General features: G+C 33.4%; 1 protein-coding gene and 1 long non-coding RNA gene across 6 annotated transcripts in view; one reads left to right on the top strand and one right to left on the bottom strand.

The window, feature by feature from the left end:
* LOC114333678 (G-protein coupled receptor dmsr-1) overlaps positions 1–15,444 on the bottom strand; it is a 1,080,003-nt gene that overhangs the window by 986,103 nt on the left and 78,456 nt on the right. The gene's annotated exons all lie outside the window — the stretch shown is intronic.
* On the top strand, positions 9,279–11,427 carry LOC126884100 (uncharacterized). Its single transcript, XR_007697852.1, has 2 exons — positions 9,279–9,689; positions 10,251–11,427. It is a non-coding gene; the product is annotated as an uncharacterized LOC126884100 (long non-coding RNA).

Here is a 15,444-nt window from a genome sequence, read left to right as displayed (position 1 = left end):
TAATCTTACGGGCACTGGCGGTTGTGTCAATCGGTGTTCACGTCGACCTTCACGTGCGTGACTAGACTGGCGTTTATAAAAACTTTAAACCAATATTACACCTATTTCACTTTGTTTTCGGCTATGTCGCGGTGACTGTCTGGTGCGGAAATTAAAATTCTATTTTTTCGTGCATCTACCTCAAAACTGGTCATTTTGGCGTTTATGCCGTTTTGGCTTGGCAGCGTCGATAGGTACTAATAAAAAAGGCGTCTTGATCGCAGCTAAACATTTGAAACCTCCATGTATGCCATCATGTATCAGAAAGTGCTCAGAGAATATAGGAAAATGCTAGACTCAATATATTCAACAATTTCCACAAAAAGGGCAATAGTAATGATCTTAAACGTCAGTTTATATCTTCCTGCGTTTCAAAAATTAATGTTGCTCGCAAAACAACTAATAATGCTTCGAAGAGAAATTCAACCTTGATTTATAGTTTTGAATTCAATGGTAGACATATTAGAGTGTGTAAAACCTTCTTTCTAAATACACTAAGCCAGCGATTCTCAATCTGTGGTACATGTACCACTGGTGGTACAGTTCATTACTTGCGGTGGTACACAAAACACAAAAAAAAATTAAAATAGTAGTAATAGTAGTAAGTCTTCATAATACACTCTAAAAATACAGGGTGTAACAAAAATACAGGTCATAAATTAAATCACATATTCTGGAACCAAAAATAGTTCGATTGAACCTAACTTACCCTAGTACAAATATGCACACAAAAAAAAGTTACAGCCCTTTGAAATTACAAAATAAAAATCGATTTTTTCCAATATATCGAAAACTATTTGAGTTTTCTTATTGAAAACGGACATGTGGCATTATTATGACAGCAAAATATTAAAAAAAATTCTGCACCTCATAAAAATTTTATGGGGGTTTTGTTCCTTTAAACCCCCCAAACTTTTGTGTACGTTCCAATTAAATTATCACTGTGGCACCATTAGTTAAACACAATGTTTTTAAAACTTTTTTGCCTTTTAGTAATTTTTCTAACTAGTTTTTATCGAAATATTTTGAATATTTGTCAAATCCACCACATATTTGTATACTGTTAAGTACGATTATAGAGACCCTATAATAATATGAAAATTTATTTATAAATTACAGATTTTATAAGTATATTTTGAACCATATTAAAAAAGAAGCCACATCTCGATAAAAGGTGCCTTATCGGAAAAATACTAAGAGGCAAAAAAGTTTTAAAGACACTGTTTTCAACTAATGGTACCGCAATAATAGTTTAATTGGAACATACTCAAACATTTGGTGGGTGTAAAGGCACAAAATCTCCATAAAATTGTTATGTTAACATTTTAAAAAAGAAGCTGCATCTCGATTAAAACTGGTATATCTAAAAAATACTAAGAGGCAAAAAAGTTTCAAAAACATTGTGTTTAACTAACGGTACCACAATAATAATTTAATTGGAACGTACATAAAAGTTTGGGGGGGTTTAAGGGAACAAAATCCCCATAAAATTTTTATGGGGTGCACAAATTTCACTATAATTTCTTTTTCAGATGTTCCTGCCATAGTCATGCCACATGTCCATTTTCAGTAAAAATCTCCAATAGTTCGATATATCGGAAAAAATCGAGTTTCATTTTGTAACTTCAGAGGGCTGTAACTTTTTTTTGTGTGCATATTTTTACTAGGATAAGTTAGGTTCAATCGAACTATTTTTGGTTCCAGAATATGTGATTTAATTTATGAGCTGTATTTTTGTTACAACCTGTATATGTGGTACCAAAAATAATAAAAAGAACTGTAGGTGGTACATGACTCAAAAAGTTTGAGAACCGCTCACTAAGCATTTCTGAAACAACTGTGAAAACTGCACTGGCTAAAAAAGTTGAAAGTGGTTTAGTTTTGCCAGATAAAAGAGTAAGAAAGACACCAAGCAATAAAGTTGCAAATAATATTCGGGAAACAATACGTGAGCACATAAAAAGTTTCCCAGTGGTTGAAAGTCATTAGGGAATGAGCTTAATTTATCAAAAATGATTTTATTTTATCTTGAGGACTGTAAGCAAAAGAAAATTCATGAATCTGATATAGGAAAACAGTGGTTGTACAACCAAACATGGAATTCAATTTGTCATTTAAATTGCCAGCAAGCGACACCTGTGACCATTGCGATGAATTAAAAATAAACATAGAGAATGCCAATGAAGAAAATAAACAGGAGTTACATGCTAATTTGGAAGCTCACTGGGCAGAAGCCCAACTTAGATATAAATTGAAAAATTCAGATAAAATTTTGTCAAGAGAACTTTCATCGAGAGTGTTTGCCAACACCTTATTTGACAAACACACATTCTTTTTATTTAAGAAAATTATGGACTCTCAACCTAACCATTCTAAATAGTACCAACGGAAAAGCCCACTGTGCTATGTGGGATGAAACAGTTGGGGCACGCGGTGCTTGCGAAGTCTCCTCCTGTATTTTGAAGTGGGCACTCGATAATATTGCTACTGGTGACACAGAAACATTAACTATTTGGTCAGATAATTGCGGAGGCCAAAACAGAAATTTAACTGTGGCTGCAAGCTAAAAGTCATCATAAGTTCCTTCTTCGAGGACACACCCATATGGAGGTAGATGGAGTGCACTCTGTTATTGAGCGTTCTAAAAAACAAATTAGTAATTCAACTACATTGATGACTCCGTGGGATTGGCAACAATTATGACATGACGATCGAAGACCTAAAAAATTTAAGGTTCTGTTTGATTATGTAGAATCTCCTTTAATTAGTAGAAAAAAAAATACTGAAAAGGAAGATTTTAAAATCAGTGAAGTCGTACATTTGCAACTAAGGAAAGGAGAAGAAATTCTTTATTATAAGAGGTCTTTTTCCCAGGAAAGCTTTAAAATGGTAGATCTGGGCAGGGGCATCAGAAGAGCAAAGTGGCCTGAATATATTCCACAGACAAATGCTACTAGAAAACCAATAAGCACTTTAAAGTACAGTGACATTATAACTTTATTAAAGTGGGTACCACAGTGCTTCCACCATTTCTATGAGAGCATTCCTCACTCTACAAGTACAAATGACTTGAAAAAAGTAGACGGAAACTTTTAAAATTATGTTAAATATTCATTATTTTTGTATTATTATAAATATATAATTTAGTTGTTTTTTGATAATACCATGTTATTTATTTATTTTAATTATTTTTGTTCATTTCAGATTAATCGCAACGACTTTAACATAACAGTTAAATTTGAGGTAAACTATCGTAACTGCTCCCCTTGACTAAACTGAAACGCGATGAAGTTCTAAATAGTTTTGTATATTATTTGAGCATAAATTTTGTAAAAAAAGTCAATTTTAGTCCGCCCAATTAAATTGATACTATCAAAAAATTGTGTAATATAAGGACCAAAATGTTCGAGACCCGTTTCTGGCAAATACTGAAAAGTGTAGTTACGACAGTAGTTTACTTCTGGGGTACAGAGTTGGGCTATCTATATTCTATATTATGTGCCGCGACTATAATTTCAATCATCAAACAAAATCAAAACAAAATTGTTGAAAATCATTATGCATAGCCTACAGGTTAATATATAATTTAGAATATTTTGAATATTTATTAGTTTTCATTAAACGCGAGAAAATTACCAGAAATGTAGCGAGTATAAACTCATGGCATTATTAATACATCGCGATAATACTTTTGTTTTATTCTAAATAACAAAATAAGAAATAGAACGTGAAGAATATCTTGATAAAACTAATTTTCATTCAGAATTCAGAAATGATGTCGGCATAAAAGAGACATTGTTTGTTTTAAATACGCTCTTGACAAAATAAGAGGGTTGCTACTTATCTTTTAAGACCAATGAGTAAGAATAAATATTTGTCAATGATAATGAATATACAGTTCCCAAAATATCCTTCATTCAAATCAATATATTTCTGCATGCCTGTGACCCAATTCTCGAAGTACCTCTTCAATACCTACGAGGTAATCCCAAAACACGCAATAAATGTTTCTTATGGAGGTAAAAGTTAAAAATACTTGGGAACTTTAATAAACGAAACTGGAGACCAAACATAGGCGTAACCAAAGGGGGGATTTGAGGGGGGTATAACCCCCCATTTGAATGTACTTTGCGCTCTATAAGCTTAACACCATTACTATCCCATACCCCGCAGAGACTATCAAGTAGTTGTACCCCCCCTTAGGATCATCCTGGTTACACCTCTGAGACCAAAACAATTAAATAAAAAGATGTATCGAAATTGACAGGGTCACCTTCATATAGATGAGAAAATTTTTCTGCAACAGATATATTGTAAGCATCCCTCTACGATTAGGAATGTTAAGACTCTATGTATTTAACACGCTATTATAAGGTGTAGAAGCCTGGAGGCCAGGTTATAACCTGTTAAGGTTAAGGTACTATGTTTTCTCCGTACTGTTGTAGGGCATGGAAGCTTGGACACTGAAAAAGATAAACATCAAAAACATTGAGGCATTCGAAATGTGGTGCTACTACAGGAGAATTTGGAAAACACCATGGACAGATAGAGTGGCAAATCAAGGTGTTTTGCTGAAGATGGGGAAGGAATGTGAAGTCATAAAAACAATACAAACGAGAAAACTGGAATATCTAGGCCACATAATGAGAGGCTAAAATACTCCCTGTTGAGGCTCGTAATCCAAGAAAAAATCTCAAAAAAAAATGTGGGACGTAGAAGTATTTCCTGGTTGCGAAATTTAAAGGTGTGGTACGGACGCAGTTCAATACAATTGTTCAGAGCTGCAGCCAACAAAAGTTAAAATTGCTGTGATGGTAGCCAACCTTCGATAGGAGACGGTACTGCAAGAAGAAGAAGGCCTGGACTCTCAAACAGAACAACATAAAAAATAATGAAAGTTTCGAGATGTGGTGCTACCGTCGAATGCTGAAAATACGTTGGTAGAAAGAGTCACAAACTTTGAAGTACATAATACGAAAGATAGGAAAAGAACCAGAAATTTTGTTCGATAAAACGAAGAAAACTCGAATATTTGGATCACCTAATGAGAGAACAGCCTACGCATTACTTCAAAATATAATGCAATGAAAAATAGAAGGAAAAGAGAATCCAGGCCGTAGAACAACAGGCCTTTAACAACGTTTTATTTACTGTTTTTTTTTGCAAAAACATGCTTTAACTTGAAATGTTATAGATTTGTAGACACCCAAATCCAGGCGGTAGAATAATATCGTGGTTGGGAACTTGAGAGAGTGGTTTGTCTGCACCACTAATGAACTCTTTAGGTCAGCTTTAAAAGAATAAGGTCAGGATTTGATGATTTCCAATCCACGATGGGTGTGGCACAAGAAGAAGATGGGGTCTTTGTTATGTGTCAACTTAACAAAAATTTATTTTGGAATTTATTAAGTATGTGACTTGTAACGGTTCGTCACGTTACGAAAGTATTTTTGAACCCTTTAATTATTTTTATAATTATTTTCTCTTGATCTCTTAATTAATTTCTCTATAATTTTCGCGTAACTAACTATGTATTATTATTATCTTCTTTTATTTTTAAAATCTCTTGCAGTGATGCCACAATAAATTATGTTGGGGTATTACTGGTGGGTTTGTACTATACGCCACCTAGTGAGAAATATAACTTCGTGTTCTGAGTCTTATTTTTGACGGACAGAGGAATCGGAGATCACTTTTGTCTTGGAAGTGGTTCCGGTGAGTGGCATGTGACAAATTCAGGTAAAATTTACAGGTTAAGACCTAGTTTTATAGTAGTTAACATATCGGAATTTCGAAATATGGATCATTAAACTTATTTAGTAGTGTTTGGGAAGAAATAAGAAATCAATCCAATGGGGTTTTCTGCATGAAATAATCATCACATGGTAACTACCTATATATTTTTATATTAATTTTTTACAGCAACCTGTTGTTACTCCATTTCATTGTGACATATATGTAGGGTCGGAAAACTAAAGCACATAAGTCAAAAACTATAGATTTTCAGAAATCGAATAAAACTGTATAAAAAAATAATTCAATATTTCTTAAAAACATTTATTCCATTTTATGAGAGTGTGTATAACATCCTTACTTGTAGCTAAGTATGACTCTATAAAAAGTATGGAAAATTGTTTTTCCTGACTTATGTTAAAAAGAACACAAATATATATGACTTATTTCTAACAGCACAACTAGGAATTTTAGTTTGTTACAACACAATATTTTCTTCCATCAATCCATATTAGCTACATTTTCCTTACTAGGCAAATCTATATAAAATTTATGGAAAACATTAATTTGGTATTATTGTTAGTAGAGAAACTAAGTCATTTTTTGTCTTTTGATATAGTTAAAGGCAATAGTGATATAATTGGAATGTTATTAGGTGTAAAGGATGGGTGCGGCCCAAAAGATTAACTGTCATCAACACGCTTAACTTAAAAGCCTGGGAAAAAAAGCAGGCTTGTGCCTGCTTATTTATATTATTGTTCATATTTGTCGGCTTTAATTTAGTTGTACGTAGCAAGCGTACTATAATCATTTGGTAAAGGTAGTCTTATGTGAGTTGTACCCTATGTATAAGTAAGAGGTATTTAATTTAGTAACGTATAACATGACTGTTGTTAACTATAATATAATAGTGTAAATGTTAACTTTGTCATTTTAGACTCATATGATATTGACTTTGTTTAACACTAGAAACATCAGAGCGGTCATTTTGACTGCTTTCTATTTTTGACCCTCTGTATTACTTATTCCTAGTTGTTTTAGAAAGTTGATAATTTAGTACTTTTTCTAGATCTACTTGAGGATTATAATTCCTCCTTTACAGTTACTTAGTGTAATTACTTTTTGAAATGTGTAAATATATACCTAGAAGCACCAGGGCGGTCATTTTGACTGCTTTCTATTTTTGACCCTCTGTATTACTACTTATTCATAGTTATTCTAGAAACTTAAAAATTTAGGACTTTGCTACATCTACTTAAGGATTACAAGTTCTCTTTTGCAGATAGGTACTTAGTGTAATTACTTGTTCAATATGTTGATGTCTACCTAGAAAAAATGCGGTCTTTATTACGGAGGAGAAGTACCAGATCTGAGCGATGATCAACAGATAAATTTGCACTTGCGTCGGCAATATAGAACTTATTTAGAGAGAATTGTATATTTTGCTACACCTACAACTGGCTAAAATATATCTATCGAGGAACAGCTTTTTCCCACAAAGGCAAGATGTCACTTCACCCAGTACATGGCGTATAAACACGATAAGTTTTGAGTCAAATTCTGGCTTACAGCTAATGTCTAGTCCAAATATTTATTGCACGGATTTCCTTACCTACGAAAAGATGAACAACGACCAGACAATCAACTTCTAGGGGAACATGTAATTAGCCGTCTAATGGACCCATTTATGAATAAGGGAAGAAATGTCACGATACATAAAAAGTATTACGAAATAAGGGTACCAGCAGTGCTGGAACAATAAACCGAGCAAGAAAGGATATTCCTCCGTCAATAAAAAACGAAAGGATGGAATTATACAAATCAAAAATTTTCATACACGAAGACTTGAGCTAACCAGGGAAACCAGGTGTACCAGTGCAAAATCATCAAAAATGTTCTAGCGCTGAATTCCCTATACTCAAACAATATTGAAATAGGCATAGACAAAAAGGAGAAACCTAAAACCATTACTACTACAGCCATACAAAATACGGAGTAGACGTTGTAGATCAGATGGCCATACATTTTTCAACCAAATCAGCTTCAAGAAGATGGCTGTTGCAGGCTTTTTTTAATATCTTAGATATGGTAGGAATAAATGCTTGGATTCTGTATAAGGAAGTTACTAGTTGTCAAATATTTTGGCAAACTTTCCTACTTCAGTTAGCAGAAGAATTGCGACAAGATCATCTGACTAAGGGCAGGACAATATTAACGGAAACAAATCAGAGATACAACACCTTAATCAAATAATAAACGTAGGCAGTGACAAAAGCTACAATATCTCGGACATGAGATGCGGAGCGAGAAGTGTGTCATCCTACGACTCATAATGCAAGGAGGGGTAGATAGCAGAAGAGGCATCGGAAGAAGACGAATTTCATGGCTGAGGTTTGGATACAGCTCAAAACAACTATTCAGAGCTACTGACTCAAAAATTAAAATAGCTATGATGATTGCCAACCTCCGTAGCAAAGATAGCACTTGAAGAAGAAGTGGAAAACTGGGAACTAAAACTAAAATAAAACATGTGAAAGTCATATACCTATGTAAAAATTTGTGTGTAGCTCTTGTATAAAATTTTGTGTGGCAAAATTAAAAAAATTTGTTACTACATAAATTATGCTTAAATAATTAAACAATTTATTTAAATTAACTAAATGCCTTTTGTTAGTAGGTATTAACTCAATATAGTTTTTTTTTCAATTAAAAAACGATACGAAAACGACTGGCGATAGAAAATTCTAATACCCGTCATCTTGACCGCTCCGGTGCTTCTAGGTATGCAAAAATGTTGGTGCTTCTAGTGTTAACTCTAAGATTGTGGAAAAATCTAATAGTTATATTTAATAAATGTTTATTTATTTTGTATATATTATCATTTATTATTATTCCGATCATTTACATTTACTGACTTAATATATTATACAGCAGTGTAAGATATCTGGGAAAGTGATCTAAGATCCTTACCTGGCGCCGTTGATTTGTTTGTTTTTATTCAATTTGTTCTTCTTTATCAATTATTCTTCTTTATCTATTTTTAGTACATTATTCTTATTTTAGTATTTTCCTTTCTTAGTCATCATCCCTATCTATTTGATCTATTGTCATTGACAGGCATGCACATTGGCCCTATATATCTTGCTAGCCTAACTCCATTCAGTTTGTATCTGTCTATCCACACTGCTGATATTAGTTCATCTGACTCTTTTCAATTCTCATTCCACACACAAGTACTACTGCAAAAGTATTATTTTGTAACATCGGCTTCTCCAATGAAAGGCTATTTACCCCAGGCTGTGGGTGAAAAATAGGTCGATTTCAGGATATAATTCAGGAATTTTTGAAACCTATCAGGTGTTGTAAAGGACGATACCAGGAATAACTTTTACTAAAATGTAACCAAAAATATTGTGCGCTTTTTTTTAATTGCGATTTTCATTTGTTAAATTTGCAATTTTTAATGATTTTTAATTTTGCAGCTTGTGACGTTCCGCCCCTTATAGAATCGATTATTGATGGGAAGATATTATTTAACTATCCAAAATATTATTTAATTATTTTCAGAATTATTTTCTTTCAATGTTTATTCAAATAGAACTTAAACCCATCTCAGAATTTTTAAATGCTTGATGACGTCACATTTAAAACGTGGCAACATTGGTTTCCCCACTTTGACAGCCAATGCTTAGTAGAGGGGTACGAAGGATTCAGCTGTGAACGTGAGCCTTGGATTGCCATTGTTTCTCGAGTGTTCGGTCTGAATCGTAGTGTGCGGGGTCATTAGACTCAATTATTCACCTCTAATTCTCAGTTCCAAATTGATTAAATATTACAATAAAAGTATAGTGAAGTTATCCAGCAGCAGTGGATTTGAAGAATTTTAGAGCATACTATATCCAATGAGTTCTACCCCGGTAAATACACATTTTATTAAGTATTTTATTCAGCCATTTTGGAAGTCCTTGACATTTGCTAACTAAGTTTCACATAGTCTATTTTCATGGTTTTTATGTTTTATTTTCATGGATCAAACTCATCTAGAGATAATTCAATATTCGTTGTTAATTTGTGCTTCCAGTTGGAAAATAGAGCTAATTTAAACTCCATTTTTTATATTCCTTTCAAGTCTACAGAACTCCTATCTTTTGAACGATGATCAAATAAGTATCCATCGCTTAGTCTTACTATATTTCATCCTTGTATAATATATCTATATACCGGTGTATATATTATAATAAAATATTCTTTCACAGTAATTATATTTTGTATTTCAATTGGAAATTACTTGTGTTATTTGACCAAGGTCATCTGATAGCAACCTGATAAAAGGTCAAGCTGTCTAGTCATTCAAGTTTTTGGACTTAATGACCTATTTCTTCTTATTCCCATAGGAATAAAAACACCTCCTCGTATCTCTTGCTTCTTTTTTTTGACATTGGTAGATTGGTAGTAACACCACACTGTGTTTTTTTTAGCACCTACCATGAAATCTTAAAGCCACCCTACAACAACACCAAGGCCAGACCACACAGAGAGAAACAATCAATAGGCGACCAGCCTGGATTATTTCCACATTTTCTTTTTTTTTGAGTACCTCCAGCTGCTTTCCAACAGTTTTGAGTACCTTCAGCTGCTTTCTACCAGTCTTCCTCTCCTGTACCTCCAGCAGGACAGCTGCTAGCGAGAGTTAGCACCCTTGGGTGCTCATTACATCAACTTCAAGATTAGGAAAGAGTGGTTTGTTTGGGAACATTTACTGTGCTCTTATTAAAGACAGACTGGTTTTGTGATATTTAGTACATTTTTTTTTATAGTTCAATTGCACACACATTTTTCCTGCTTTATATTTTTTATAGGTTTTTTTTCTTTACAACATAATATTTAATTGATAGCGTTCCCCAACACTCTGCAATCTATAAAGGTATAAATTTCTGAGCTCAGATATTTTCCCTGATAATAGTAGTCGGTACTCTTATCTTGATTATTTTTAGGCTGTGTTCCACTTTTGTATAATTATTTAAACTCATTCCATTATTTTAGTATATGTTTAATTAAATTTTTAAAAATTAACTTCACATATTAGTCAAAATTGTAATTATTAACTTTATTTAACTTGAACTTATTAACTTTACTTAACTTTAACTTATTAACTTTATTTAACTTTAACTTTAATTTATTAAATTCATATGAACTTCTGGATTCTAATCCCTCAGATTAGTTTTTGGTTTCACTTGTTATTATTACTATTATAAACCACGAGTTAGGAAAAGGATCTGTGTATCCACTCGTAGGTTTATTTATTCAATAAGGCTTGTGCCTGTCCCACTCACAGTGAGGTATTTATATGTTATATATAGTATCAGGTAGTATTTAATTAAGGTGTACGTATTATAAACGTACAATTATTATTTGGTGAGGGTTCTACTAACCTAGTTGTAAGTTGTACTTCCTGTATTAGAGGTACCCGTAGTCAGTTTTTCTAACCTTATAAAGAGTATTCTTAGATCATAGTTGTATGATGATTTTGTAATTGACTTTCACTAGTATCACTTTTTCCTGTCATGTTAGAGTTACACACTAGTTACTTGTCCTAACTCAGAGGTTGTTAAAAAGATCTAGTAGTTACATTCAATAAATATACATTTATTGTGATTTTTTTTTCTTATTACTCCTTTATTTTTAGTAGTATATTTTATAATTTAATAATCTTTAATAACTTTTCACATACTTGTACTACAAATTTAACATACTCTATAGCAGCGTAGAATACCTGGAAGAGCGTTAACCTAGTTATCCTTCTTCTGGCGCCCAAAAATTCATTCTATTTTCAGTATATTATTATATTTACTCTATCTATTTTCTGAACATTATCTTCATATCTTCTTTTCGAGCCATCATTGTCACTTCCTTTAATCTATTGTCTGGCCAAAAATAGCCGTGCAAATTGGCCGAATCCTTCCTTGAGTGTCAAGTGGCCCTTCTCATACATATTTAGCTAGCCATTCAAGTTATATCTATCTATTAATGATTTCTCATCTCTAGTCCTGTATCAATTCGATATTCTTTGTCTTGGCATCCTTCCATACAAATACTACTACAAAGTTGTATTTTAGTTACTCCAGCTTCTTCAACGGAGAAGCCACACATTTTTGTCCTTTGGCTACATTAAGTAGATCTTCTTCTTTTTACTACTTCTGTTGGAGTTTACCACTCCCTTTTCATTCACTCCAACAGAAAATCATCAGCTAGTTGTTACATTGGCGCCCAACGTGGGGCTTTATTTTTGGTCTGAGACAGTATTCATTTAGGTCAATTCTTCTCTTTTATCTGAAATCTCTTTGTTATTTCCGTTTGGTATCCTATACACATATTGTTACTTATTTATTTTATTTTTAATTTCTGATACATATCAGGTATTCTTAAACGCTGTTTTGATTTTTGTTTATATTTTGGGACCTCATTATAGTATATGTTTGTGCAGCTTACATTCTGGGTTAGATTTTGAATTTTTATTGGGAACTTATATTTAATATTGCTATTAATAATATAATTCATATAACAATTTTATTTCTTCAGTCAATAGTGGTATAGTTGGAGGTACAACTAAGTGTTGATTATTATTATTATTATTATAGATATATATTTTTTCTAGAGTGGTGGTAAGTTACATATAAATAAAAAAATTTACTTCCAGTATTTAGGTAGTAGGTTTACTTGAGTATACAATATTTATTGGATTATTTATCCATTTATTTGATCTTATATATTTATTTGATCTTATTTATTAGATTATATACTGCATTATATATATATTTTTTTTTTGCTGGCTATTTTGATTTTGTTGGTGTGTTGCTGATATTTTCTCGGTTTATATTATATATATTTTGCGTGCAAACTTTCATATTTTCATATTTTTCATATTTCTGTTCTTTGGACTATTTGTCAATAACTTTGCTCTCATCATGTGTGCTTTTAAAGCTGAACATCTTCTGGTGGATGAATTGGATTATGAATTAAAGATTCGGGACATAATGCCAGAGGAGTCGACAACTGTCGATAAAAAACGCAATCTTTTGAGAGGTGCTTTGAAACAAGAAGCTGGCAATAGAAGTTTTCTCCAAATTTCAGCTGTATCCCTTCCTTTTGAGGAACAACAAAAAGGAATCACTGAAACATTGGACAGCTTGTCTAAAAAAATCGAAAAGTTTAGGGGAACTGTAAAGGATACAGAGTATGCGCGATTAACATCTCGTCTAGGCCATATTTCTGCCCGTGTACACTTGCTACACTGTCCTTCTGAAGAACAGGAACCGTTCAAGAGGTCTGTTTCTCTTAAAATATTAACACTAGAGGGTGAACTTGATTCTAGAGTTAACCCCATTGCTACCTCTACTCCTAATGCTTCAGTCAATGTACCTAGCTTTACGTACTCCAAACCTGTTCAAGTACACAAATGGGGTATTTCATTTTCAGGTGAAAAACAGCACACTGATGTGATGTCATTTTTAGAAAGGGTTGAATGTCTTCGAATATCTAGAGGTGTTTCTGAAGAGGATTTGTTTGCTGCTTCTGCTGAGTTGTTCACCGGGACCGCTTTTACATGGTTTATGAATAACAGGGGTAATTTTTCTTGTTGGTCTGATCTGATTAAAAAGTTGAAGTCGGATTTTCTTCCGTATTCATTCCAGGATGATTTATTAGATCAAATTAAGAATCATAAGCAGAAACCTGGGGAATCTGTTACTATGTTTATTAATACTATATTAGGTATGTGTAGTCGTTTAGACACTCCTTTGTCAGATTTAGCTAAAATTAAAATCATCCTTAAATGTCTATTGCCCTTTTATCATCAACAATTAGCTCTTATGGACATTCAGAACATTGATGACCTTACTATAAAATGCAAACGTTTGGAGGAAACGTTATCCTGGTCTTCTCAACCTCCATCCACATCTCGATCCTCTTCTAACTCTTCTTCTCAGCCAACTTCCTTTAGGCAACGTTCTTGGCTAAATAAGGGTCATGAACATAATGTTTCGGTTGTTAGTTCTCTTGTCTGCTGGAATTGTGATCAGCCTGGTCACCCATTTTACAATTGTGGGATTCCTCAAAATCGTATTTTCTGCTATGGTTGTGGCCGAGAGAACACCCTTAAAAGAAACTGTTCTAAGTGTTCGGGAAACGACACGTCGGAGGTCCGTCCCCTGAACGTTTCTCCGTCCAACATCCAATCAGGGAATCAAACCCCATCGTCAAACGAAACTGCTGGACCAAGCACATCCAGCAACCCAAACCCATCTTCACGAAAAGGGAAAGGGGTGTCGTTCAAGAAAGCAGCACACACCACAAAACAAAATTAAACCAGAAATTTATTTCTATAGATAATACGTTAGATTCGCTTGATTCAAATGATCACAGATGGTCATTTACAAACGCTTCTTTGATTGGTAGTGTTCAACGTAACAATAATAATTGTGATAGTAATGTGGTTCCATTATCTATATTAGATTCTAGTTTTGTTAATGATGATGATACGTCTGGGTTAGTTCCATATAACGGTTGTAGACAACCAAATACTTTAGATCTAGATATTAATTCGTTATTAGTTAGGAAACAAAATGATAATAGGCCATATCTTCCTATTCAAATTTTAGGACAATCGTGTTTAGCTTTGTTAGATAGTGGCTCTAATATTTCATTGATAGGGGCACATTCGTTAAATTTATTGAAAAATTCTAGTATTCCCATTATGCCCATTTCATCTTTGCAAGTATCTACTGCAGATGGTACAGTTCAGTCCATTACGGGCAAACTCCAAATTAAAATCACAGTGGCAGATTTATGTAGGGAAATTACATTTTATGTTATTCCTTCCGTGCAGAATTCTATAATTTTAGGTATGGACTTTTTCAATGCTTTCAATAGTACCTTAAGTTGTTCTGATTTTTCTTTTTCCATATCTGAATTTAATTTATCTACCCTTAGTGCTATTCACGATTTTGCTAGTTTATCAAGCTCTGAACAAAGGCAATTAGAGAGTATGATCTCTAAATTTACTACTCTTTCTTCAAAAGACAAACTAGGTCGTACGTCGTTAATCTCTCACACTATCGAAGTGGGAAATCCCACTCCTTTCAGATTATATCAGTACCCCATACCTCAAGCCTGGCAGGCAGATTTAGAAAAGGAAGTAGATTCGATGCTTGCTTTAAATATCATAGAACCTTCAACATCGTCCTACTGTTCTCCGCTCTGGTTAACGAAGAAGAAGGATGGATCCTTCAGGATCTGCTTTGACGGTCGAAAACTAAACAGTATCACAACTAACAGGGATGCTTATCCTATCCCCAGAATAGATGTGATTTTGAGCAAACTTCAGAATGCCAAATACATCTCTTCTATTGATTTGTCTAAGGCCTTCCTACAGATCCCACTGAGTGAAGAGAGCAAGAAGTATACTGCTTTTGCTGTCAGTGGTAAAGGATTATTCCAGTTTGTCACCATGCCTTTCGGTCTTGTTTCTGCTCCTCAGACAATGTGTCGTCTGATGGATTTAGTCATTGGTCCACCGTTAGAGCCCTATGTTTTCTATTATTTAGACGATATTTTGGTTGTCACTCCTGATTTTTCCCTTCATATGGAAATTTTAGATAAGTTATTTTTACGTCT

The sequence above is a fragment of the Diabrotica virgifera genome, chromosome 4 (genome assembly GCF_917563875.1).
Source record: "Diabrotica virgifera virgifera chromosome 4, PGI_DIABVI_V3a".
In the NCBI taxonomy this organism is placed as follows: domain Eukaryota; kingdom Metazoa; phylum Arthropoda; class Insecta; order Coleoptera; family Chrysomelidae; genus Diabrotica; species Diabrotica virgifera.
The sequence above is the reverse complement of the archived record's forward strand: the minus strand, read 5'-3'. Positions and strand labels throughout refer to the sequence as shown.